This window comes from Ranitomeya variabilis, chromosome 5, assembly GCF_051348905.1.
Source record: "Ranitomeya variabilis isolate aRanVar5 chromosome 5, aRanVar5.hap1, whole genome shotgun sequence".
NCBI classification, from domain to species: Eukaryota; Metazoa; Chordata; class Amphibia; order Anura; family Dendrobatidae; genus Ranitomeya; species Ranitomeya variabilis.
The window spans coordinates 655,279,178-655,305,411 of NC_135236.1; the positions used below are offsets into that span (position 1 = coordinate 655,279,178).

Consider the following 26,234-nt stretch of genomic DNA (forward strand, 5'->3'; position numbering starts at 1 on the left):
TGATCTGTTGGTAAGCATGACAATAAGTCTTGCACTGCATCACTACATTGCAGAGATACTTCCATTTGTTTCTTCAGAAGTACAGTATGTGAAATCTCTGTTTTGCAGGCCACCTGTTTGTTGTTTCACAGTCTTCTCTGAGTTTTTCACCTGTTCCCAGAGCTGCCAATCACAGCTCGGCAGCATTATAGACTGCTAGACTGTTAGATCAGCTGCCGAGCTGTGATTGGCAGTATCTGGGAGGGAGTGGTGAAAGTGCTCGTGCCCAATGTAGAAACGCCCAGTTGGTCTGCAGAGATTTCACATACTGTGCTCCTAAAGCAATAAATGTGAATATCTCTGCAATGGAGCGACTCGACGCAAAACAAAAAAAGGCAGCAGAATCAAGCGATCTCAGGGATTTTTTTGGACAAAGTATTTAACTCAATTTTTTTTTTTTTTTTTTAAATCAAAGTTGTCTATATAATACAGGACAGGGCAGGTCCTCCAGAAAGAGAGACGCTCATTGTAACTGCTCCTCACTTCTCTGGCCAAGAGATTAGAATCCTAAGGTTATATGCACACATCTTTTTCAGGCAAATTCCAGGATGAAAAAACGCCCTAAAAATGCTCCAAAGATTGAACACATATATTTCTACGTCAACACGATTTGCTGTTCATATGTCCAGTCTGTTGATCACCGTTTGACCACTTACGGCTTCAAAAGACAAAAAGAAGTGACCTGAATTTTTTTCTGGTGTCTTAGAAGATTCTACAATCTAGATAAAGAAGTTGAAGGAAAACCCAAAAAGTCTACGGGGAGACTAAAAACGTCTTTGTCCGTCTGTGAGCCAGAATTCAAATCTTGGCCATCCAAGGTTGGTTAAAATTGTTTTCTATAATTTGTATAAATTTCCACTTAGAAAAAATGGGGAGTGATGTCATTAAGGGCAGGAAAATTGAATTTTTTTTTTCATTTTGGGCCAAAATAAACATACGCCAAATTTGCAATTTTGTAAGTCACAAGGTAAATTTCCCCCAGTGTCTGTACACCGCTGTGGAATATGTTGGTGATGTATAAGCAACTTAAAATAAATGATGAAAACCAAGAAAGTGCTGCTGAAATAAACAAGGTTATCCCGTGCGGCTCCACACCCGAGCGCTCTTTTCCTCGTACTGCCTGGAGAATATATTGCACGAAGGCTTGATAAATTATGTCTATTAATTTACTACTCATGAAAACAAAGATGACTGATGTCAGTGGCAGAGAACATGGAGTTTGCCTCGTTCCAGAACAGCCAATTACTTATAGTGATTTATTATGGGCATATGACCAGGTTACTATCAGTTGAGTGATTTTACCTTTTTATGTTGTTTTTACACACAGGTTTATATAAACAGTGTGCCACCTACTTTAATTACTAGTGATTTATATATATACTCACTGCCTGCTGAAAGCAATAGTGCACAGGACTAACAATGACAGATATAGCAGGACTTCATTGGTCATTGAACTCTTTGTAACTGCATTTCTTGTGTATCATGATAACTCAAGTCACATGCATTTTGTGTATATAGATTTAATTAAAAAAATATTCTAACGTTTTGTGTATATAGTTTTAGATAAGCTTGAACAATGGGCAGCAACTAATACAAAGATATTTAACAGGGAGAAATGCAAGATTCTACTCCTGGGAAAGAAAAACAAAAATTACAGCTAAGGAATGGGAGGAATAGAACTAAGCAACAGCACGTGTGAAAAAGGCTTGGGCATACTAACTGCATACAAACTGCACATGAGTCAACCGTGTGATGCAGCAGCAAAAAAGGCAAACACAGTTCTAGGATGTATTCAGAGAAGTATAGAGTAATTAATCCCCTCTACTCCTCCTTGGTCAGGCCTCATCTGGACTACAGTGTCCAGATCGGGGCACCACAGTTTAGAAAAGACATGAACAAACTGGAGCAAGTTCAGAGAAAAGCTACCAGGATGCTGAGCGGACTGCAAACTATGTCCAGGCTTGGAACTCATCTCTGCAATCACTCTTAATGACTGCAGACTTGTGAATCCTCACATCATGCACAGTGAGAGCTGTTGTGAATTTGCTTTTTGCTCCCTCTAGTGGTTACTAGTTTTTTGACTCTGGTTTTTCTGTCATTCCTTTTATCCGCACCTGGGTCGTTAGTTAGGGGTGTTGCTATTTAAGCTCCCTGGACCTTCAGTTCAATGCCTGGCAACGTAGTTATCAGAGCTAGTCTGCTGTGCTCTTGTCTACTGATCCTGGTTCCAGTTATATCAGCTAAGTCTGCCTTTTGCTTTTTGCTATTTGTTTTGGTTTTGTATTTTTGTCCAGCTTGTTCCAAATCTATATCCTGACCTTTGCTGGAAGCTCTAGGGGGCTGGTGTTCTCCCCCCGGACCGTTAGACGGTTCGGGGGTTCTTGAATTTCCAGTGTGGATTTTGATAGGGTTTTTGTTGACCATATAAGTTACCTTTCTTTATTCTGCTATCAGTAAGCGGGCCTCTCTGTGCTAAACCTGGTTCATTTTTGTGTTTGTCATTTCCTCTTACCTCACCGTCATTATTTGTGGGGGGCTTCTATCCAGCTTTGGGGTCCCCTTCTCTGGAGGCAAGAAAGGTCTTTGTTTTCCTCTACTAGGGGTAGCTAGATTCTCCGGCTGGCGCGTGTCATCTAGAATCAACGTAGGAATGATCCCCGGCTACTTCTAGTGTTGGCGTTAGGAGTAGATATATGGTCAACCCAGTTACCACTGCCCTATGAGCTGGATTTTTGTATTCTGCAGACTTCCACGTTCCTCTGAGACCCTCGCCATTGGGGTCATAACAGAGAGCTGTCAGGATTCTCCGGTGCTGCTAGCAGTCGGTCATTTGATTACAACTACAGTCATTAATTTCTAAACCACTGGCAACAAAATTGAGTACACCCCTAAGTCAAAATGGCCAAATTGTGCCCAATTAGCCATTTTCCCTCACCGGTGTCTTACGACTCATTAGTGTTACAAGGTCTCAGGTATGAATTGAGAGTCAGTGTGTAACATTTTGTGTTACGGCTCTCACACTCTCATACTGGTCAGTGAAAGTTCAACATGGCTCCTCATGGCAAAGAGCTATCTGAGGATATGAAAAAAATAATTGTTGCTACATAAAGATGGCCTAGGCTATAAGAAGAACGCCAACACCCTGAAACTGAGCTGCAGCATGGTGGCCAAGACCATACAGACATTTAACAAGACAGGTTCCACTCAGAACAGGCCTCACCATGGTCGACCAAAGAAGTTGAGTGAACGTGCTCAGCGTCATATCCAAAGGTTGTCTTTTCAAAATAGACGTATGAGTGCTGCCGAGCTTACGGGGGTGGGGGCTCGGCCTGTCAGTGCTCAGACCTTACACGGCACAATGTATCACATTCGTCTACATGGCTGTCATCCCAGATCTAAAGATGATGCACAAGAAAGCCCTCAAACAGTTTGCTGAAGACAAGTAGACTATGAACATGGATTACTGGAACCAAGTACTGTGGTCTGAAGAGACCAAGATAAACTTTATTTAATTCAGATGATGTGAATCGTGTGGGGCAGCAACCAGGTGAGGAGTACAAAGACAAGTGTGTCTTGCCTACAGTCAAGCATGGTGGGGTGTCACGGTTTGGGGCTGCATGAATGCTGCCGACTGTGGGGAGATATAATTAATTGAGGGAACAATGAATGCTAACATGTACTGTGACATACTGAAGCAGAGCATAATCCCCTCCCTTCTGAAACTGGCAGTATTCCAACATGATAACGAACCCAAACATATCTACAAGACGACCACTGCCTTGGTAAAGAAACTGAGAGTTTAGTGACTGACTGGCCAAGCATGTCTGAAGATCTAAACCCTATTGAGCATTTGTGGGGCATCTTCAAATAGAAGGTGGAGGAGCACAAAGTCTCTAACATCCACCAGCTTCTTAATGTCGTCATGGAGCAGTGGAAGAGGATTCCAGTGGCAACCTGTGAAGCTCTATTAAACTCATTGCCAAAGAGAGTTAAGGCAGTGCTTGAAATTTTTTGCAGGCACACAAAATATTGACATTAATGGTAGCATGGGACCTAATGCCAGAGCCCTTCTACAGCGTGAAAGCTAATGCATCGGCCATTATACATTGTGGGAGCTAATCCGGAGGCCAATAGACAGTTTGAGGGCTACTGTGGGGCCATTATACAGTGTGGGGGCCTTTATACTGTGTGGAAGTTATTGTGGGAGCCATCATATAGGGTGGGGACTATTGTGAGGGCCATCATACACTGTGGGGACCTTTATACAGTATGGGAGGTACTGTGTGGTGCTGTCAAACTGTCGGGGCCTATTGTGGAAGCTACTGTGGGGGACAGTAATAAACTGTGGGGACTACTTTATGGGCCAATATATATTTTGGGAGTTAATGTGAGGGAGATTATACAGTTTGTGGGCTGCTGTGAGGACCATTAAATAGTTTGTGGACCATTATGCTGTGTTTTGGGGAAGCTGTTCTGACAACGTACTGTTTATAGGGGAGCTGTGGGCCCACCATACAGTAAATAGGGGAGCTGTGGGGGCATTATACTGTGTACAGGGGAGCTGTGGGACCATAATACTGTAAATGGGGAGCTCTTGGCCCACTATACTGTGTATAGAGGAGCTGTGAGCTCATTATACTGTAAATTGGGAAGCTGTGGAGGAATTATCCTGCTTATATGGAACTGTGGGACCATTATACTGTGCATAGAGGACCTGTGGGCCAATCATACTGTGTATAGGGGAGCTGTGGAACCATCATGCCGTATATAGGGAGGTGTAGGGGCATCATACTATGTATCAGGGCCGCCATCACCTTAGTGTTATATAGTGCCGGATATGAAGAAGCAAAGAGGGGGGCCCAAACCCAGTCCGAGCCCCCCCTCTTGTGCTACTGCTCACCAGGCCCCAGGGTAAGTAGTGTGTGGATCCTGACAACGAGTACACTGCACACTGCGAGGATTCACAAGTCTGCAGTGATATAGAGTATGAATACTTTTTCGAGGCACTGTATGTATTAATTCAGCCACTGTACCTGTATTTCTATTTAACAAAACACATAAGAACCCCTGGTATTTGTGAATTGGAAGCAGATGAGTCACATTTATCGGTGTCTTTGATACCACAAGCACCATGCCCATATCTGTTTACAAACTAGAGAATTTTTAGCAGGAAATAATCTGAGCTGGCACTGCGAGAAGTGGAATGTCTTCTAATAAAAATTAAAGAATCGTCTTTGTTGATACAAAGTATCTATTTTAAGCCCAGAAAACCACCCATGTTACACGGAATGGGGCACAAAGACAAGTCTATTGCTTTGGGAATAGTTATTAGCACAAGAACATTAGTAATAAACAGCTCAAAGGAATTGTCCACTTTGTACAATACTTTTTGAAAGAAGGTTCCCCTGATAATAAGCATAAGAATCAACACATAGTTACCAACATTTGCAATAGCAAATTAGGGAAGTCTTATTCCGCGCTCTGGATTCATCCCAACCTGTCGGGAACTGCCCATTTGTAGGTGGTGATTGTGGAACCTCCACTCCTTTTTGTTTGAGTCTTTCAATTCGTTTGAGGGATTTTCTCATTCATTCTTCATCCAGTTCTGTGAGATTCCTGGGTCGTCTTGCATGCTCTGCTATTATGAGGTCTAACCACAGATTTTCAAAGATGTTCAGATAAAGGGACTGTAAGGGACATTGTAAATACTTCAGCTTGTGCCTTTTGAGGTCGTCTATTGTGGATTTTAATGTGTGATTAGGATCATTCATTATCCATTTGTAGGAGCCATCCTCTTTTCAACTCCAGCTTTGTTTGCATCAAGAATTTGTTGAAATTGTATTGAATCCATTCTTTCCTCTACCCGTGAAAGGTTCCCCGTACCATTAGCTGCAACACAACCCCAAAGCATGATTGATCCACCCCCATGCTTAATGGTTGGTAAGATGTTCTTTTCCTGAAATTCTGTGCCCTTTTTTCTCCACACATGTCTTTGAACATTGCAGCCAAAGAGTTCTATTTTAACCTCATCAGTCCACAAAACTTGCTTCCAAAATGCATCAGGTTTGTTTAGATGTTCTTTTGCATACTTCTGACTCTGAATTCTATGATGAGGAAGCAGGAGAGGCTTTCTTCTGATGACTCTTCCATGAATGCCATATTTGTGCAGGTGTCTCTGAACAGTAGAACAATGTACCACAACTGCAGAGTCTTCTAAATCTTTCTGAAGCTCTGTGGCAGTCAAGCGGGAGTTCTGATTTGCATCTCTAGTAATCCTACAAGCAGCTCTCACTGAAATTTTCTTGGTCTTCAAGACCTTATTTTGACCTCCACTCTTCCTGTTAACTGCCATTTCTTAATTACAGTTCTAACTGAGGAAAGAGCAACTTGATAACGCTTTGCTATCTTCTTATAGCCTGCTCCTGCTTTGTGGGTCACCACCATTTTCATTTTTAGAGTTCTAGGCAGCTGCTTAGAAGAACCCAGGGCTGCTCTTTTTTGACACAAGATTAGAGGAGGCTGGGTTTTTATAAAACTGGGAAATTAGCATCACCTGGCATTTCCTAACAATGATAGTGAACAAGCCATAATGCTAACAGACTAATTAGGGTCTGAAACCTTGGCCAAAGTTATCTGAGCATACAAATCTCAAAGGGCGCCCAAACTTTTGCTTCAGCTCATTTTCCCTTTTGTAATTTTTAAACGGAAAAAAAAAATACTTTTTTCCCTTAAAATACAAGGGAAATGTATAATATTTAACGTTAGGCTTTTTAGAGACTATTTTATCTTGAACTTGCTTATCTGTTCACAATAACAGTAATTTTGATTAGGGGTGCCAAAACTTTTACATGCCACTGTATGTTAATATTCTCACTGCAAAAATTAATTGCCTCCAGAAATGTCTGCAAAGTCTCTCCAAACGACTAGGTTTTAGTAAGCCCTGCCCTTTTTGAGGTTTCGTTTTCTGAATTGATCCAGAAAAAACAAGACTCTTGGTAACCAAAAACAGGCTGATTACAATGTGCTCCTCTGCTAGAATCCCCAGCATTGTGTTCATTTTTGCCAACGGCTATCTCCTCTTGCCCTCCTGAACACATGTATGCTCAGTTTGGCCAACTTATCTTGCCTCCTTCCCCTGCACACATGTACGCTCAGTTTGGCCAACAGTTGTCTCTCATTGCTCCCCTGTACACATGTGTGAAGAATATTATAGATATAATTTCAAGGCAATCATTTGTATCTTTTTTGGCATGCGGTTATAAAAACCCCTTCTGTCCATCACTGACAGGAAACCGGGCTCAGCAGGAAGCCCACATTCTCAAAGCCCCCTAAATCAGCAGGGGAGCCAAGCCTCAAAGGCTGTGAGTAACTGATCTCATACCTTGACCAGCTCAGAGCAGGACAAAGGATTGCTTGCAATATAGAGTCCTGCTGAAGCTGCATTCACCTTCTAGAACATTCCAGAAACATAATTCCATAAGGAATTATGGGGATACTATATGTCCTAGCCATACATCATGTATATTTCGGAGATCCCCAGAACAAGGTAAACGCCCGCATGGGTTTAGACCCATTCTAACACCCATTGGTATGGAGATGTATAGAACAGCAAGTAGAAACCAGGTAGCAAACCTGTGTTTGGTCTTAATGCATAGCAGGGCCCAGCTGGATCCAATGGAGCAAACAACTGCCTCCCTAGGACTGTGCATTAAGGCGTTATGACACATATTAGGTTTTGGAGTGGCAAGGGGAGGGAACTTAGGTTCAGTCCATAGGGCAGGAGGGGAGTGACCCAAATGGGTTAAATGCCCATGTAAAGCATGGCCTATTGCTTTTTCTCTGGGGAGGTCATGATGACATATCGCATGGGGAAAAGTCAAGGAACAGAGATGACCACAAGCCTCCCATGTGGGAGCCTCTCCCCTGAAAGCCAGGCCTTTCATCTACTGGTAATGACCCAAATATTCTGCTTATATCTTTTGTCCTACCACTATCTGTATTTGCATACAAACCATTGTATATGTACAACCATTGTGAATATAGTGTATTGTCTAGTGTGCCCTTAAGGCTATTGAACATATAATTTAACCTTGGGATACTTTTTTATCTCGATCCACGAGTCCATGCATCCATTTCTTGGTTTAACTTTCCATGCTACCGGCGCTGGTTTCTGGCCCGATATGATCCCGTTAACAGACCTGGCTTATGTCTAATGAGGAACTGATGGTAGCCCTACCCATCTGTCAGCGTTCTGTTTCACTGGTGCTAGTGAAAGGGGCATCTCAGAATGTTAGGCTTGTGAGCGAGGGTGGGCCATATCAGTGACTGCGGGGGCCACATCCTCTCACTTCCTGTGCTTCCTTGGGCTGGTGTGGACAGGAGACATCTATGTAAAATTGTACCAAGGTGACCTTATGTGTCTCCATGGGGTGAAGAACGTCACGTTGGTGAAAGTGGAGAGACCACATTACATGATCCGTCTGACATAACAGTGACGTCAGGTGGGGTGGGGAGGTGTGGGTTCATCACATGTGGTTGCAGTGGTGGGATTCTGCATGATCTTTCCGGTGTCATCCTTCACAACATATATGCTCAGTTTGGTCAATAATTCTCTTGCCTTACTCTCCTGTACACATGTACGTTCAGCTTGTCCAACAGCTCTGTATCCTCAAACCCCTGTACACATGTGTAACACCCCAGGTTCCTGGTTGTTACAGTGGCACTGATTTTCTCATGGGGAGAGTGATGTCATGCTTGGACGCAGGGAAGGATCGCTTTTAGCAGGTAATCACAAACATGCAACATGTTCTTCTGATCCAGTTTGTGGGTGGCTCCTCTATATATATTCTGGCTGGAGGGAAAGTAGTTAGTTGGTGCCAGACAGCAGTCTGAGGCAGGCAGCCTGAGAGAAGAAGAGAGGGGATGTGCAGCCACATGAGGTGCTGCATCTCCTGGAAAGAAAGAAAAGGAAGCAGAATAAGTTGTAGAGAGCGTGAAGGAGAAAAAGAAGCAAAGGAGAGTGAGGAACTGGAGGAGAGCTGCGATTGGGCTCCCTCCAAGCTGAAGCGCAGATACCGGTAGCCAGAAGACCGAGGTTTTGGGGTAACTTCATGCCCCACGGCAGAAACAGGCGGACAGCTGGATTTCAAGTCACCTGTCCACCATAAACACCTGAAGACACAGTATCGCATAGGGCCGGGGTCGTGATAGAGATCCTGTAAAAAGGTTCGAGAAACCCGTCATGCGGGTTAGTGCTCTACCTAAAGGGGGACAGAGAGCATGCGAGGACCTTGTGAGAGGCCTAAGGCAGCAAGGGACTACAACACAGCGCATAGAGGAAGGCTTCCAACCCCACCTGGTTAGGGGGATTCCTGAATCGCTTCCAAGCCGGCTGGACCACACCAGCACCCGTGATCTGGTACCCCGGACTGTGGCTGCCTGAATTCTACAGTAAAAGGGTAAAGAGACTGCAACCCCGTGTCCTTCGTTTCTTGCTACACCATCTACCACCTTTATGTATACACCGGGAGCCCTGGGAACACAGCTTCACCTGTGGGAAGCCATACCATACCTGCTGCCATAATATCACCCCAGTGGACCCCATTATGCAGCGTCGGTCATCCCTGACCGAATACCACAGGTGGCGTCATGAACACTTTCATAAACTTTATTCCCCTTGTATTGGACGCCCAGAGCCACAGACCGGGTCACTGCCACCGTGACACATCCCTTTAAGAACCGGCCCGGTTCCAAGTACCCTATGGCTCTGGGGTGCGCTCCACATGCACCTTCAGTTTGGTCAACAGCTTTCTCTTCTCAATCCCCTGTACACAATTAGGCCAGAGTCACACTAGAGAGGAATATGGACGAGTGCTATGCAATAAAACATCGCATAGCACTCGGACCAATATTCCTCTATGGGGCAGCTCCCATCACCATTTTTTCCTCGGCCGTATAGTACGTGCAAGTGAAATGATTATAGTATAGTATATATATAGTATAGTACGTGCGAGTGATTGTCACCGACACTCGGCTGAGTCTCAGCTCACTCGCACCCATATAAGCCTATGGGTGCGACTGAGACAATGCACATCACTCGGATATCATCCGAGTGATGTGCATTATATGCTGACCCCGGCAATGGAGGAGATGGAGAAATTCATTTCTCCACCTCCTCCGCAGCTGTGCTCCGATCTGCTCTGTGTGAGAGGCTCGGAGAACAGTAGCATGACACTCGGCTCCAGCTCTCAGCAGAGCTGGAGCCAAGGGTCATTAGCATATCGCATCCAATGCTCTTGCATCGGATGCAATATGCTAATATGACTCTGGCCTTACTCTTAGTTTGGCCAACAGTTGTCTCTCATTGCTCCCCTGTACCCATGTTCGGTACCTTCATTTTGGCCAATAATTCTCTCGCCTTAATCCCTTGTACACAGTGATGTTCAGTTTGGTCAAGAGCTATCTCTTCTCGCTCCCCTGTACACATATACGCTCAGTTTGGCCAACAGTTATCTCTTCTCGTTCCCCTGTACACATTTACGCTCAGTTTGGTCAACAGCTATCTCTTCTCGCTCCCCTGTACACATTTACGCTCAGTTTGTCCAACAGTTATCTCTTCTCGTTCCCCTGTGCACATGTAGCTCTGCTTGTCCAACAGCTATCTATCCTCGCTCCCCTGTACACATCTACACTCAGTTTGGCCAACAGCTATCTATCCTCGCTCCCCTGTAGACATGTACGCTCACTTTGGCCAACAGCTATCTCTTCTAGCTCCCCCGTACACATATACGCTCAGTTTGGCCAACAGCTATCTATCCTTGCTCCCCTGTACACATCTACGCTGACTTTGGCCAACAGCTATCTCTTCTCACTCCCCTGTACACATATATGCTCAGTTTGGCCAACAGCTATCTATCCTCGCTCACCTGTACACATGTATGCTCAGCTTGTCCAACAGCTATCTCTTCTCGTTCCCCTGTACACATGTACGCTCAGTTTGGCCAGCAGCTATTTATCCTCGCTCCCCTGTACACATGTACACTCAGTTTGGCCAACAGCTATCTATCCTCGCTCCCCTGTAGACATGTACGCTCACTTTGGCTAACAGCTATCTATCCTCGCTCCCCTGTACACATATGTGCTCAGTTTGGCCAACAGCTATCTATCCTCGCTCCCCTGTACACATATACCCTCAGTTTGGCCAACAGCTATTTATCCTCGCTCCCCTGTAGACATGTACACTCAGTTTGGCCAACAGCTATTTATCCTCGCTCCCCTGTAGACATGTACGCTCAGTTTGGCCAACAGCTATCTATCCTCGCTCCCCTGTACACATATACGCTCAGTTTGGCCAACAGCTATTTCTTCTCGCTTCCCTGTACACATATACGCTCACTTTGGCCAACAGCTATCTATCCTCACTCCCCTGTACACATGTACGCTCAGCTTGTCCAACAGCTATCTCTTCTCGCTCCCCTGAACACATGTACGCTCAGTTTGGCCAACAGCTATCTATCCTCGCTCCCCTGTACACATATACGCTCAGTTTGGCCAACAGCTATCTAACCTCGCTCCCCTGTACACATGTACGCTCAGTTTGGCCAACAGCTATCTAACCTCGCTCCCCTGTACACATGTACGCTCACTTTGGCCAACAGCTATCTAACCTTACTCCCCTGTACACATATATGCTCAATTTGTCCAACAACTATCTATCCTTGCTCCCCTGTACATATGTACGCTCAGCTTGTCCAACAGCTATCTCTTCTCGCTCCCCTGTACACATATACGCTCACTTTGGCCAACAGCTATCTATCCTCGCTCCCCTGTACACATGTATGCTCAGTTTGGCCAACAGCTATCTCTTCTCGCTCCCCTGTACACATATACGCTCTGTTTGGCCAACAGCTATCTTTCCACGCTCCCCTGTACACACATACCCTCAGTTTGGCCAACAGCTATTTATCCTCGCTCCCCTGTAGACATGTACGCTCAGTTTGGCCAACAGCTATCTATCCTCGCTCCCCTGTACACATATACGCTCAGTTTGGCCAACAGCTACAGGTCCTTCTCAAAAAATTAGCATATAGTGTTAAATTTCATTATTTACCATAATGTAATGATTACAATTAAACTTTCATATATTATAGATTCATTATCCACCAACTGAAATTTGTCAGGTCTTTTATTGTTTTAATACTGATGATTTTGGCCTACAACTCCTGATAACCCAAAAAACCTGTCTCAATAAATTAGCATATCAAGAAAAGGTTCTCTAAACGACCTATTACCCTAATCTTCTGAATCAACTAATTAACTCTAAACACATGCAAAAGATACCTGAGGCTTTTAAAAACTCCCTGCCTGGTTCATTACTCAAAACCCCCATCATGGGTAAGACTAGCGACCTGACAGATGTCAAGAAGGCCATCATTGACACCCTCAAGCAAGAGGGTAAGACCCAGAAAGAAATTTCTCAACAAATAGGCTGTTCCCAGAGTGCTGTATCAAGGCACCTCAATGGTAAGTCTGTTGGAAGGAAACAATGTGGCAGAAAACGCTGTACAACGAGAAGAGGTGACCGGACCCTGAGGAAGATTGTGGAGAAGGACCGATTCCAGACCTTGGGGAACCTGAGGAAGCAGTGGACTGAGTCTGGTGTGGAAACATCCAGAGCCACCGTGCACAGGCGTGTGCAGGAAATGGGCTACAGAGAAGCAGCACTGGACTGTTGCTAAGTGGTCCCAAGTACTTTTTTCTGATGAAAGCAAATTTTGCATGTCATTCGGAAATCAAGGTGCCAGATTCTGGAGGAAGACTGGGGAGAAGGAAATGCCAAAATGCCTGAAGTCCAGTGTCAAGTACCCACAGTCAGTGATGGTGTGGGGTGCCATGTCAGCTGCTGGTGTTGGTCCACTGTGTTTCATCAAGGGCAGGGTCAATGCAGCTAGCTATCAGGAGATTTTGGAGCACTTCATGCTTCCATCGGCTGAAATGCTTTATGGAGATGAAGATTTCATTTTTCAGCACGACCTGGCACCTGCTCACAGTGCCAAAACCACTGGAAAATGGTTTACTGACCATGGTATTACTGTGCTCAATTGGCCTGCCAACTCTCCTGACCTGAACCCCATAGAGAATCTGTGGGATATTGTGAAGAGAAAGTTGAGAGACGCAAGACCCAACACTCTGGATGAGCTTAAGGCCGCTATTGAAGCATCCTGGGCCTCCATAACATCTCAGCAGTGTCACAGGCTGATTGCCTCCATGCCACGCCGCATTGAAGCAGTCATTTCTGCCAAAGGATTCCCGACCAAGTATTGAGTGCATAACTGAACATTATTATTTGATGTTTTTTTTGTTTGGTATTAAAAAACACTTTTATTTGATTGGTCGGGTGAAATATGCTAATTTATTGAGACAGGTTTTTTGGGTTATCAGGAGTTGTATGCCAAAATCATCAGTATTAAAACAATAAAAGACCTGACAAATTTCAGTTGGTGGATAATGAATCTATAATATATGAAAGTTTAATTGTAATCATTACATTATGGTAAATAATGAAATTTAACACTATATGCTAATTTTTTGAGAAGGACCTGTATCTATCCTCGCTCCCCTGTACACATGTACACTCAGTTTGGTCAAACAGAGTTGGAAAATGGAGGAATTGTGTCCTGAAAACAAAAAATATATGATGCTGAAATTAAGCACAGCTTTTCCCAAACATTTACTGCTGAGGGTTGTGTCTCAATAGTTGGCAAGCCATGGCTATACTGGACGGGTACTGTAGCCATTTTCCTAATGTGTATTGCCAGCTTTCGTTTGCTTGACCAATAAGACTTGAAAAGTGAAAATTAGAAATGTGCTGAAATCAATTGTCACTTTCTCCACTCTTCTTGCCTATCTCTACAAAGTGGAGTATGCAGCAATAAGGAGCACAAGGGAAGAAAACCTGCAAATTTGAGTAGATTAAACCAAACTTTGGAATAAAAGTAAATTATAAGACATTTTTTTAAATGTCCTATTTTATGTTCCTGACCTGTTTTCTATTTTCTGGCTCGTGGTCTCCATGTGTGGTACCTTCTCTTGATCATCTATTGATTTATAAGGTAAGCAGGTAAGCTTCCATGAGATCTGCTGCACCGTGTTCTAGGGATGTGCCAGCCTGCCCCAAACTTCTCTCCTGGAACAGTCCAGCATTCCTCAAACCTGTAAATCATTCTAGATGCAGGTTCATCTGCCAAGATCAGTAATCACATGAGCTTCTGTCTTTTGCCAAAGTGCAGGCTGCTAGAATTGTAAAGACTTGTTTACTTTAATCTGCAAACTTCTTTAAGAAATGAGGCAGAAATAAGCAAGCCACTAATCACAGAACTGGTGAGCTTAAAGTAGCACTCCAGCCTTGTTTTTTGCCCTTGCAATGCTCACTTATGTATCTGATGTGTTTTATTGCAGCTCAGTAGCATCCACACATTTCCCTCCTTCATTATGGGCAACAGTATCATGTGATCACAGTCAGACAACCAGTGCAATACAAGCTTCTGAAGATATCACTTGTGCTTTGTACAAGAGAGCAGAAGTATAGTAACAATTAAATGATTACCTCCAGCGTTTTAAAACTCCCCTAACTTAGACTGACTGTCTATCCTATCCTGTGAGTGAGTGCTGAATCCAGAATATCCAGTTTATCCTATGAGATGCAGCTTCATCCTGTCTCCTTTGACTGTTTCCTGTAACAAGAAGAAACCTATCACAAGCAGGAGGCAGAAAGGTCAGGCTATAGCCAAATTACATAGGATACACTAGTACTGAGCAAATGTTTGTCATTTTGTTTTACTTGCTGGGATTAGCCATTGCTAGAGAAGTCTGGCAGTGGCTCTCTCATAGAGAACAAAGCAGCGCTCCTGTTTACGGAGGAGTCAGGATTAGTACCTGTTGGTCAAACGATCAGTTAAATAATAGCTCGGATGTCAGCTATCTAAAGTGTATGGGGGCTTTAGAAGTGGATTATGAGCAGAGCAAGTTCACTTCCTCTGCAAAGTCAATATGGTAATATAATTTTTTATTATTTTAAATTTGTTGAAAGAAAAACATTTGTTTTGCCATTTTCTGAGATTTGTAAAATTTTTCCATCCATTGAACTGTATGAGGGCTTGTTTTTTGTGTGTAGAGCTGATATGATTTACACCATTTTGGGGCACATATGACATTTTGAATGCTTTTTATTGTCTCAGCAAAAAAGGCAATTCTGGCCTTTCGATTTTTATCCTTTCTGTGTTTGGTTTCCGGTTTAAATCTTATTAGATCTTGAATTATCAACACCGTGCAAGACGCTTGGCATTTGCCACAGAGCACCAGGATTGGCAAATTCACCCTGTACTCTTCACAGATGAAAGCAGGTTCACACTGAGCACATGTGACTGACGTGACAGAGTCTGGAGACGCCGTGGAGAGCGATCTGCTGCCTGCAACATCCTTCAGCATGACCGGTTTGGCAGTGGGTCAGTAATGGTGTGGGGTGGCATTTCTTTGGAGGGCTGCACAGTCCTCCATGTGCTCGCCAGAGGTAGCCTGACTGCCAATAGGTACCGAGATGAGATCCTCAGACCCCTTGTGAGACCATATGCTGGTGCGGTTGGCCTGGGCTCCTCCTAATGCAGGACAATGCCAGACCTCATGTGGCTGGAGTGTGTCAGCAGTTCCTGCAAGATGAAGGCATTGAAGCTATGGACTGGCCCGCCTGTTCCCCAGACCTGAATCCGATTGAGCACATCTGGGACATCATGTCTCCTCCATCCACCAATGTCACGTTGCAACAGACTGTCCAGGAGTTGGCGGATGCGTTAGTCCAGGTCTGGGAGGAGATCCCTCAGGAGACCATCTGCCGCCTCATCAGGAGCATGCCCAGGCATTGTACAGTAGGGAGATCACACAGGCACGTGGAGGCCACACACAATACTGAGCATCTTTTCCTTGACATGTGGCATTTCCACTGAAGTTGGATCAGCCTGTAATTTGATTTTCCACTTTGATTTTGAGTATCATTCCAAATCCAGACCTCCATGGGATATTAATTTTGATTTACATTAATAATTGTTATGTTTTATTATTCTGAACACATTCCACTATGCAATGAATAAAAATTTTCAACTGGAATATTTCACTCAGAGATATCTAGGATGTGGTATTTTAGTGTTCCCTTTATTTTTTGAGCAGTGTATATTGAAAACACAATTCACCTATGAAGCCCAGCCTGTGGCTCAGCTTCACAGGAACACTAACGTGGCAGTTACGGGGGCTTTCAGTAACCCATCGGTTTCCCACAATCGCATCGCGGAGGCCATTGGGAGCCAGTACATTTAAATGTTGCTGTTAGAGATTCACAGGGGCATTTAAATGGCAACATTTAGTGATCAGAATGCAATGAGGTCAGACCTCTGGTCTGATTAGTCAGCAGAGATGCATGAATTGAGTGTCTCCAACGTGAGTGGACACCAAGACAATGGATAGCGTGAACCTGAGTAGAGTAAGGCTACTTTCACACTAGCGTCGGGCTCGGCCCGTCGCTGTGCGTCGGGCTGACGTTCCGGACGCTAGCGTGGTCTCCGCCGCACAACGGGGGCAGCGGATGCATTTTTCCAGCGCATCCGCTGCCTCATTGTGAGGTGCGGGGAAGCGCGGGGAGGTGGGGGCGGAGTTCCGGCCGCGCATGCGCGGTCGGAAAAAGCGGACCGTCGTGAGCAAAAAACATTACATGTAGCGTTTTTTGCTCCCGACGGTCCGCCACTGCACGACGCATCCGTCGCACGACGGGTGCGACGTGTGGCAATCCGTCACAATGCGTCGCTTAATGTTAATCAATGGCGAAAAAACGCATCCTGCAAACACTTTTGCAGGATGCGTTTTTTCGTCAAAACGACGCATTGTGACGGAATGCAGTTAACGCTAGTGTGAAAGTAGCCTTATCTGACAGTCAAGTGATGGAGCAGTGCTGAGAAGGAGAGCAGGACGAAGAGGCAGTGCCCTGTGTGGCAGTTACAAAGCGTCAGCAAGCATAGAAGCTAAGTAAAGACCATAGTGGCAAAAGAAGCTCCCCTAAGGGGGAAAAGTATGCGGAACCGCGGGTTGAGAACTAGGACTCTTGTTTACCGGTTAGTGGTGCTGTTGCTGAGGACTAGGAAAGTCCCTGAGCTCAGGAAGGGACGGAATGGATATGAAAATGTCATACATTCTAACAGAATTGTCCACAAAGTTTTGCACTCGCTATCTACTATACATACTTCCTCATAAGTTTGTTTTTTTTTATAAAAGACTGTTTATTTTTGAGCGGTGGTCTCCCTCATTGAACTCAACCTCTGGTCCTGGTCAGCTGAAGTTAACGCACCACAGATAAAGTCCACACACCCAGCCAAGACCTCCGTTCTCCTGTAGTGTGCCAGGGTGTGGAAGACGAGTACCTCACCCACAGCTACCGCCGAAGGCCATGTTACATATGCTACGCCAATGAACTAATAAGCTAGAAGGAAATGAAGAGATCAGGGTTGTACATATAGGTCAGAGGGTCCTAAAGCACATGTATAAATTGTGACTTCTTTGCATAAGTAGAGCCCTTTTATTTATTAATGTTATTATCCATTGCTTATATAGCGTTATCATATTCAGCAGCGCATTATCATCGCTGTCCCCATTGAGGTTTGCAATCTAAATTCCCTATCAGTGTGTCTTTGGAGTGTGGGAGGAAACAGGAGAACCTGGAGGAAACCCAAGGGAAGAACATATTCCTGGCAGATGTTGTCCTTAGTGGGATTTGAACCCAGGACCCCAGCGCTGCAGAGCAACATTGCTGACTACTGAGCAACCGGGTCAGGCACAAATCCTACTTTATAACTCCTGAATATGTTTTGTGCTGCTGGACTCCATCTGAATGCAAAGTATCTTCGACTAATGTGAGAAAACCTTTTGAAGGAACTGTTCTCTGTGAAACTTCTTTTGCACCTGGGATAATTGCCAAGTCTTTTGGGAGTCTAGCAGAGTTGGCAAACATGTCCTTGGCACAACCACACAGAAGGCTTGGCAGAGGATTTGATCGTTTGCTACACTTTTGTATTTTTTTTGTTTGCAAGGGGGTGCGACTTATCTGATCCATTCTTTCCATGACAAAAGATTCCCACTACCACTGTGGCATTCCGAGCTGCAGCTAAATCAGGGCAGTAAAAAATCCCTTGGGCAACACTCCAGTATATGGGGTCTAGCCACTCGTGGATACATACAGAAGATGGCCCTTGTGCAGGAAAATTATATGGGCCCTTTTTCCAATAATTCAACAGAATTAAAAATTCCACCAGCTTTGAAGCTCCACGTTGGCCTCCTTACCTCTCGGGCCCTTGTGTGGTTGCACAGGTTGCCCAAATAGTATGTACGGTACGCCCCTGCGTGTAACTGTAAGAGTACCAAGGTTAACAAAGGCCACACAAGAAGGCATCAGTAAAGGCATAATTGCAATCAAACCTAGCTATAGATCTGTCCTGGTCAAGTGATGGTCACACTGACATAGGGCTGGTATAGTGTCAGAGTGGAGTCGTGAAATGACCAATTAAGTTGTGTGTCCATCACATAACCAGGGCAGATTTTTAGTAAAATATGAAGGTTCTTATTGAATGGAAACAAACACCATGGGATATTGATGAGTAAAATGTATTAGAAAATTGTATTCTATGCGAAATACTTAAATGGGAATATCCCAGTATGGTATTTACTGAGGGTAATGACACGGAAAATTCTTTCTACACCATTGTCACATCCTATAAGTATATTCCAAGATCTGGTTGATGGCCAACTGAAGTCTATCATTAAACAGCTGAGGTAGACAAGTTCTCGACAATTTTCCTGCCTCTGACTTTCAGACTGAAGGTCGGATTCACTTCTACCTGCTCAGCAAATACAAATGTCAAATACTGTGCCTCTTAGCATTTATCTCTATAGGCATGCATCGAATGACACCTTGCGAGCCGACCAAAAACTGCCAGGGTGCAACTATCTCCTACAGCTTCAGTTGATGTAATGCAAAAATTGAACATCATTTAAAGGGGTTATCTTAATGGAAAATCCAATTTTCAAATGTCTTTTTAGGGATATCTGGCTTGACATATGGGATCCCCATTTCAGATGTATCAATTGATATGAATGCACAAGACCCAGGTCAGTAATCTGTGGCTGCTGGACAGGAGTTCTGAGAACCGGCTTCTACCTAACGGTATCCATGGCTCTTCTTTTGATCAGCCTGCCTGGGTTGATGTGTGATGGCGTTGCGACAAAAAAGAGAGCCATGGATGCCGTCTGGTTGAAAACAATTCTCAGGGCTGCCGTACAATGACCACAAATTATTGACAAAATCAATGGACCGGCTCCTATGAACTGATTTGCAGCAACTCTTGTCAATAACCCTCATAGAGAGTAGCTACAAAGAGTACGTGTTCCTATGGAGGTAAGCCGATCATTTCCAACCCTTGTAGTATTCTAGCATTGCCAAAAGTACTGGGTAACTTAAAAGAGTAACTGTACTTTCAAAAAGTTTTGACATGTCCTAACTATATGTCAGAAGGTATGACCGTTGGGGGTCTTGGTGATGATACCTTACCAAAATGCTGAACATAAAGAGGCACAATTCCGCCCCCGGTTGTATAGGGTTAGATGGAGATAAACTCATGGATTTTCTACTTAGTTCACCTTCAGTTAAGGTGAGCTTCTGCATCTTTGTTTTTAGAGATTGGTGTTGGCCTCAGCACCCAGAATCTCATCATTCAAAAGTTCACTACGACATTTGAAAAGTTTTTTGAAAGTGCAATTACTTTTTATTAGCGATGAGTGGACTTTCTCGGATAAGGAGTTATTTCACCATGCTCGGGTGCTAACCAAGGCTCGAAAAATATGTTTGAGTCCCCACGGCTGTTCGACAGCCGCAACACATGCAGACGTTGCCTGTTTGTTAGGCAGTCACTGCATGTGTTGCAGCTGTCGAACAGCTGCGAGACATGCAACAGCGGGGAACCGAACATAGTATTCGAACACACCGAAGTCACTCGGTGAGCACCCGAGCATGCTCGAAGAACACCTTATCCGAGCACATTCGCTCATCACTACTCTTTCAGTGGTTGGTGCAGGCCACTAAAATGCATGGACGTTTCCTTGTATGTCTCAAGTTGTGTAGTATACTTTGGGCAAATGTCCCTTTATGTAAATATCCTTGTATCCTGGAAATTTTAGAATTTTAATAAGTCTCTGTTTTCTCCCAGAATGTCTCTCTTCTGGAATAAAACTTTAGCTAAACTCTAAGACGTCTCAGACTGACTGTGAAATGTCTTTGTGATGTTTATAGCCTAAGACAGTGGTTACGTTTCTTGAATGATAACTATGGTCCACGATCTTCCACTTAAAGGTATGCCCTGATCTGACAACATTATATAGATCAGGGTCTGGGATCTTGAAGAATGGGGACAGCCATAGTAGTCAACCTCCTTCTAGTTCCTAGCTATAATCTTCCAAAGTAGAAAAAAAACATTAAGCCAATTGTATATCTATACAAATACTCAGAGATTTCTTCTCTTTTCTAGGTGGTAAACAACCTATACACATAGCATATAAGATTTGAATTTTTTTCTCTTTCCCTAATGCATTTTAATCTGTTCCACGAACAGACAATGGCTTTAGCTTAACAAAAAAAAATAGAGTTTTTAACAACATTTTTGAAAGCATAGAGGCACATAATCAACTAAGAAATAATTAAAAATGATAATAAAACCAATAAAAAATTAGAAAGAAATAAGAACATTTGGAAAAACAATGAATTGAAAAAAAAAACTATTGAAAAAATCTAAAATATAGAATAAGACATTGTTAAAATCTATGAAAAAAACATTTGTAATTAAGATATTTAATCTGTATAATTCAAAGTCAGAAACTAAAACAACACATAATGTTATACAGTACAAAACTAATTTATAAAAAAGAAGACAAAAATAGGTTAGAAATTAATATATTATAATTGAATGTACGAGTAGATCAGATCAGAGCTACGATTCTGTCAATTAATTTTTTAAATATTTTCTTTAGCAGCCTCTCCTAGCATGCAGTTCTACAGAACGGAACAGTCTTTACAAATATTGTTCACGAATTTTAAGAGAAAAAAAAAATTCAAGTTTTTCATTTTTCACAATGGATTTCACAATGTAAATTAGAAAATTACCAACTTCTATAAAAGTTCTTAGCTGAAGTTTTACAGTTAGTTGCCAAGAGATCGGGACAGATTTGGTCTAATATGTGTGATTTATAGAAATAAATTACCTTTTCGTTGTGGCTTGTTTATACTATTTCCTCTGCTTTGTAGACAATGAGACGGCTAAGCTTCACGTAGTCTATGTAGCGATAATGACGACCGTGCTGGAAAATAAAAGAATCTTGAACTCCCAACAGCTGTGTCTCTTCTGCTCCTCCCACACTCAGCCATTTTTAAATCATGTGGGTTTATTTTTGTTTTTTCAAACCTACTTTTTCTTCCTTGCCGTAATATGCGGGAATGTAGCCAAGAACAGTTTACTTAAACTGGGTGTTTGATTAGGTCAATGGTTGTATTTTTATCTTTTTTTTCGTTGGATTCACTTATTATATTTTTTTTATTGCTCATTTGAAATATTATTATTATTATTCAAGCCACATTTTTTCATTGTATTTAAAAAACTTTTTTTGTTAGATTCACTTATCGTAATTTTTATATTACTCATTTGAAATATTATTATTATTTATATATAAAGCACTTTTTTTCATTGTATTTAAAAAGCTAGTTTAAGGATATTTTTTTAAATACTTTTTGATATCTTATATACTTAGTTTAAGTACATTTTTTCAGGGGCGAGAATCTGAGACCACCGTCAATCACTCAAACCAAGTATCAGAGTTTCATATATTTTTATTAGTTCCTTCTTTTTTTTGTTAATTAGGGGTTATTCAGAATTAGAAAAACATGGCTGTTTTGTGCCAAAAACAGCACCGCACCTATCTACAGGTAGCGCCAGGTCAGTTCCATTCGATTCAACATAGAAGATCCTGTTAATGTAGCGGGAGTGGTGGAACCACTGTGTCATGCTCCGAGGAAAGCCTTGAGGGGCATAACTAGGTGCTACAGCAGGACTGACCTTGGATGCATGGTAGCTGGTCTCCAAAAGACAGGACGCTAGAATGTCCAAGAAGGGAAACTCAGCTGGTACAGGCAGGCACGGCATGAACTCTGGAGCGGCAGGTGCTGGCGGGCACGGCTGGTAGACAGGCATACACTGGGTGGTGCAGGCAGGGAAAGCAGGAATACAGGTGGACACAGGCAGGTGCAGGCTGGTATGGCTGGTATAAAGGTGGGCACAGGCAAGGGAAGGCAGGCATGGCTTGAATACAGGTGGGCACATGCTGGTGCTGATGGGTATGACTGTTATACAGGTGAGCACAGGCAGGAGCAGACTGGTATGGCTGGTATACTGGTGGGTGCAGGCGGGTACATATAGTGTACAGGTGGGCACAGGCAGGTACACTGGACCTCACAAGCAAGGTCAGGCAAGAACAAGGCAAAAATAACTTTGTACGGATAGATACGTGCAGATACTAGCGGAACTAGCGGATTCTGGTAGGTACTGGGGACCACAGAGCTAGCAAGCATGCTGGGAACAAACTAATCACATTGCTCAGGCACCTCCCATCAGATTTATCTGTTTGAGAACTTCGAACAGACAGATAAAGCGAGAACCTAATTTACACGAGGAGATCTTGAGATGGATATACTTAGAAGAGAGCCAAACTTTATCCCCAGGATGAAAGAGAGGCGGGTCCAGATGTCTCTTGACAACGTGTCTCTTCATCCATTCGGAAGATCTCTGTTAAGGAAGTCTTAAGCTGGAGTCACACTAAACGACTTACCAACGATCACGACCAGTGATACGACCTGGCCGTGATCGTTGGTAAGTCGTTGTGTGGTCGCTGGGGAGCTGTCACGCAGACAGCTCTCTCCAGCGAAAAACGATCAGGGGAACGACTTCGGCATCGTTGAAACTGTCTTCAACGATGCCGAAGTCCCCCTGCAGCACCCGGGTAACCAGGGTAAACATTGGGTTACTAAGTGCAGGGCCACGCTTAGTAACCTGATATTTACCTTGGTTACCATTGTAAAAGTAAAAAAAAAAAACACTACATACTCACATTCTGATGTCTGTCACGTCCCCCGCCGGCGTCCACAGGGTTAAAACTGCTTTCGGCAAGAGCGCTGCTAATGCACGCGCTGCTGTTGAGAGCTTCCCTGCACTTAATGTGTCAGCGCCGTCAGTGCTCTGCTTTACGGCCGGCGCTGACACAGTCAGTGCAGGGAAGCTCTCGGCAGCAGCGCGTGCATTAGCAGCGCTCCTGCCGAAAGCAGTTTTAACCCTGTGGACGCCGGGGGACGTGGCACACATCAGAATGTGAGTATGTACTGGTTTTTTTTAACATTTACAATGGTAACCAGGGTAAATATCGGGTTACTAAGCGCGGCCCTGCGCTTAGTAACCCGATATTTACCCTGGTTACAAGTGAACACATCGCTGGATCGGCATCACACATGCCGATCCAGCGATGACAGCGGGTGATCAGCGACCAAAAAATGGTCCTGATCATTCCCCAATGACCAACGATCTCTCAGCAGGGGCCTGATCGTTGGTCGCTGTCACACATAACAAGATCGTTAGCGGGATCATTGCTACGTCACCAAAAGCGTGACGTTGCAACAATATCGTTAACGATATCGTTATGTGTGACTCAGCCTTTAGTGTCTTCCCAGATCTTAGAGAAGTCTTTGAGGAGAGTTTCAGCAGCTGGAATATAGGTGGAAGTAGACATGGAATGGAAAATTGGGGTATTGACCATGCACCACGTAAAATGTGAATTTGACTGAGGATTCACTCACATGATTGTTATATGATCAAAGGACTGTAGGAGAAATCAGAGCAAATAGGGTCTTATCCCATATACAAAATAGGTATTACTTAGATTAAACTAACCTGATGTATCTGTTAAAAAAGCATGGAATGTGAGCATCAGCTGCAGCGGATCCACGGGTCAGTCAGTGACCATTAGACATCAAATGAAATGATATGTGGTCAATCCTGAGGAAGAAGTAATTTTGTACTTTGAAACGCGTTGAATATACCACTACCTTTTCAATCATTACACCAGAATATACATCTCAGTTCATCTAGCAGAACGGAAACCTTTCATTTGATGATTGTTATAAGAGAATTTGGCCCAAGGCAGTTGTTTGGCCCTATCACTATGGTGAACATTGATGAAGTGCCGCAGATAGTGGGTCAGGATCTGGTTGACCCATTCTACCTGGCCATTGGATTGTGGGTGATAGGCTGAAAAGAAGCCCAAGGTGACATTTAGTAGTTTACAGGTAGCCCTCCAGAAGCGAGATGTAAACTGGACGCATCTGTCAGAGACTATTTGTAGAGGAAAACCATGGAGATGGAAGATCTGTTGAATGACCTTCTCAGCAAGCACCAGAGCAGACAGGAGGCCGGCCAGGGGAGTAAAATGGGGTTTTTTATAGAAGTGATTCACCACCCCCCCAATGACGGGTAATCCAGCCGATACTGGAAGATCGGTAAAGAAATACCTCGCGATGTGCTGTTAGGGAACTGATGGTAAAAGGAGAGGAAGTAATTGGCCAGTCGGAAGTTGCTTTGGAGTCTTATTCTGAGCACAGGAGGGACAGGCCAAAACAAAATCCGCAATATCCTTGAGCATGGAAGGCCACCAATAATGCCATCAAATGAGAAGAGCTGTTTTTTTCTGACTGGTGTGACTAGCCAATTTGGAGGAGTGACCCCACTGAAGGACCCATTTCCTGTCTAATTCTACGACAAAAGTTTTTCTAGATGGATCCCAGCACAGGTTCTCCAGAGCGACAGTGACTATTTGGAAGACTCATTGATATGCTGAAGTTCTTCCTCCTGGTCAGAAGACAGAAAAAACCTAGAGAGTGCATCCACCTTGATGTTCTCGTCTGCCGGACGAAAATTAAGAATAAAATCAAAACGGGCAAAGAACAGTGACTACCTGGCTTGATGCAGATTTAGTCACTGTGTAGATTGCAAATAGACTAGGTTATTATCAGTGTAGATAATTACTGGATGCATTGCTCCTTCAAGCAAATAGCGCCACTCCTCCAGAGTCAGTTTTATCGCCAATAGTTCTTGATCACCTACTGAGTAGTTACTTTCTTTAGCTGAGAAGGCTTTAGATAAGAAGCCGCAGGTAACCATACGACCGGTAGGAGACTTCTGGGTGAGGACGATTCCGGCACTGGAGGAAGAGGCATCCACCTCCAAGAAGAATTGCTTATTGTGGTCCGGTCAGTGCAGTACTGGAGCGGAGGCGAAAGCCTGTATTAAGGAGACAAAGGAACTTTCCGCACCCTGGGATTACCTCCTTTGTGGGTCAAGGCAGAGATTGGAGCAGTATGAGAGGAGAAATGTGGAAAGAACTGGCAGTATTAGTTAGAGAATCCAAGGAACCACTGGATTGCCTTCAGAACGTCAGGACAAGGCCACTTCAGGACGGTGAATACCTTCTCGGGATCCATCCTTAAACCCGTCTCAGAAATGATGCCACCAAGGAACGTAAGAGAAGTTTGCTCGAGGACACATTTTTCAAACTTGACATATAAACAGTTCTTCCTCAGTCTCTGCAGAACCCGGCGAACATCCGTCCTGTGTATGGGCAAGTCGGGTGAGAACACTAATATATCTTCCATGCACACCACCACGCACAAGTAGAGAAGGTACCGAATGATATCATTCACCACTCCAAAGGGAATTACATGATACTCATAATGGCCATCCCAGTTGTTATAGGCGGTCTTCCATTCGTCCCCCTTTCGTATTCAGATCTAGTTATATGCTCCTTGCAGGGCAAGTTTAGTGAAGACTCTGGAACCTATGAGACGATCAAACAGCTCCGATATAAGAGGCAGAGGATTCCTATTTTTTACCGTAATCTGATTGAGACCCCTATAGTCTATACAGGGACGAAGTGAGCCATCCTTTTTCTTTACAAAGAAGAATCCTGCTACAGCCGGAGAGGATGACATCTGGATAAATCATATCTCCAGATTCCCTTTG

General features: G+C 43.8%; 1 protein-coding gene across 3 annotated transcripts in view; it reads right to left on the reverse strand.

Annotated features, from left to right (window-relative positions):
- Nucleotides 1-24,127, reverse strand: part of LOC143776737 (matrix metalloproteinase-21-like) — a 55,227-nt gene extending 31,100 nt beyond the window's left edge. Inside the window, exons 1-2 of one of the 3 annotated variants that reach the window (XM_077266438.1) lie at nucleotides 24,111-24,127; nucleotides 21,382-21,477 (exon numbers count right to left, since the gene is read on the reverse strand). The gene's annotated coding sequence lies outside the window, so the exon portion shown is untranslated. Of the gene's footprint in view, nucleotides 1-14,644; nucleotides 14,772-21,381; nucleotides 21,690-24,110 lie in introns of those variants that run through there. The other 2 variants (XM_077266439.1, XM_077266437.1) reach the window with 2 other exon arrangements.
- Nucleotides 24,128-26,234: the final 2,107 nt, after the last annotated feature.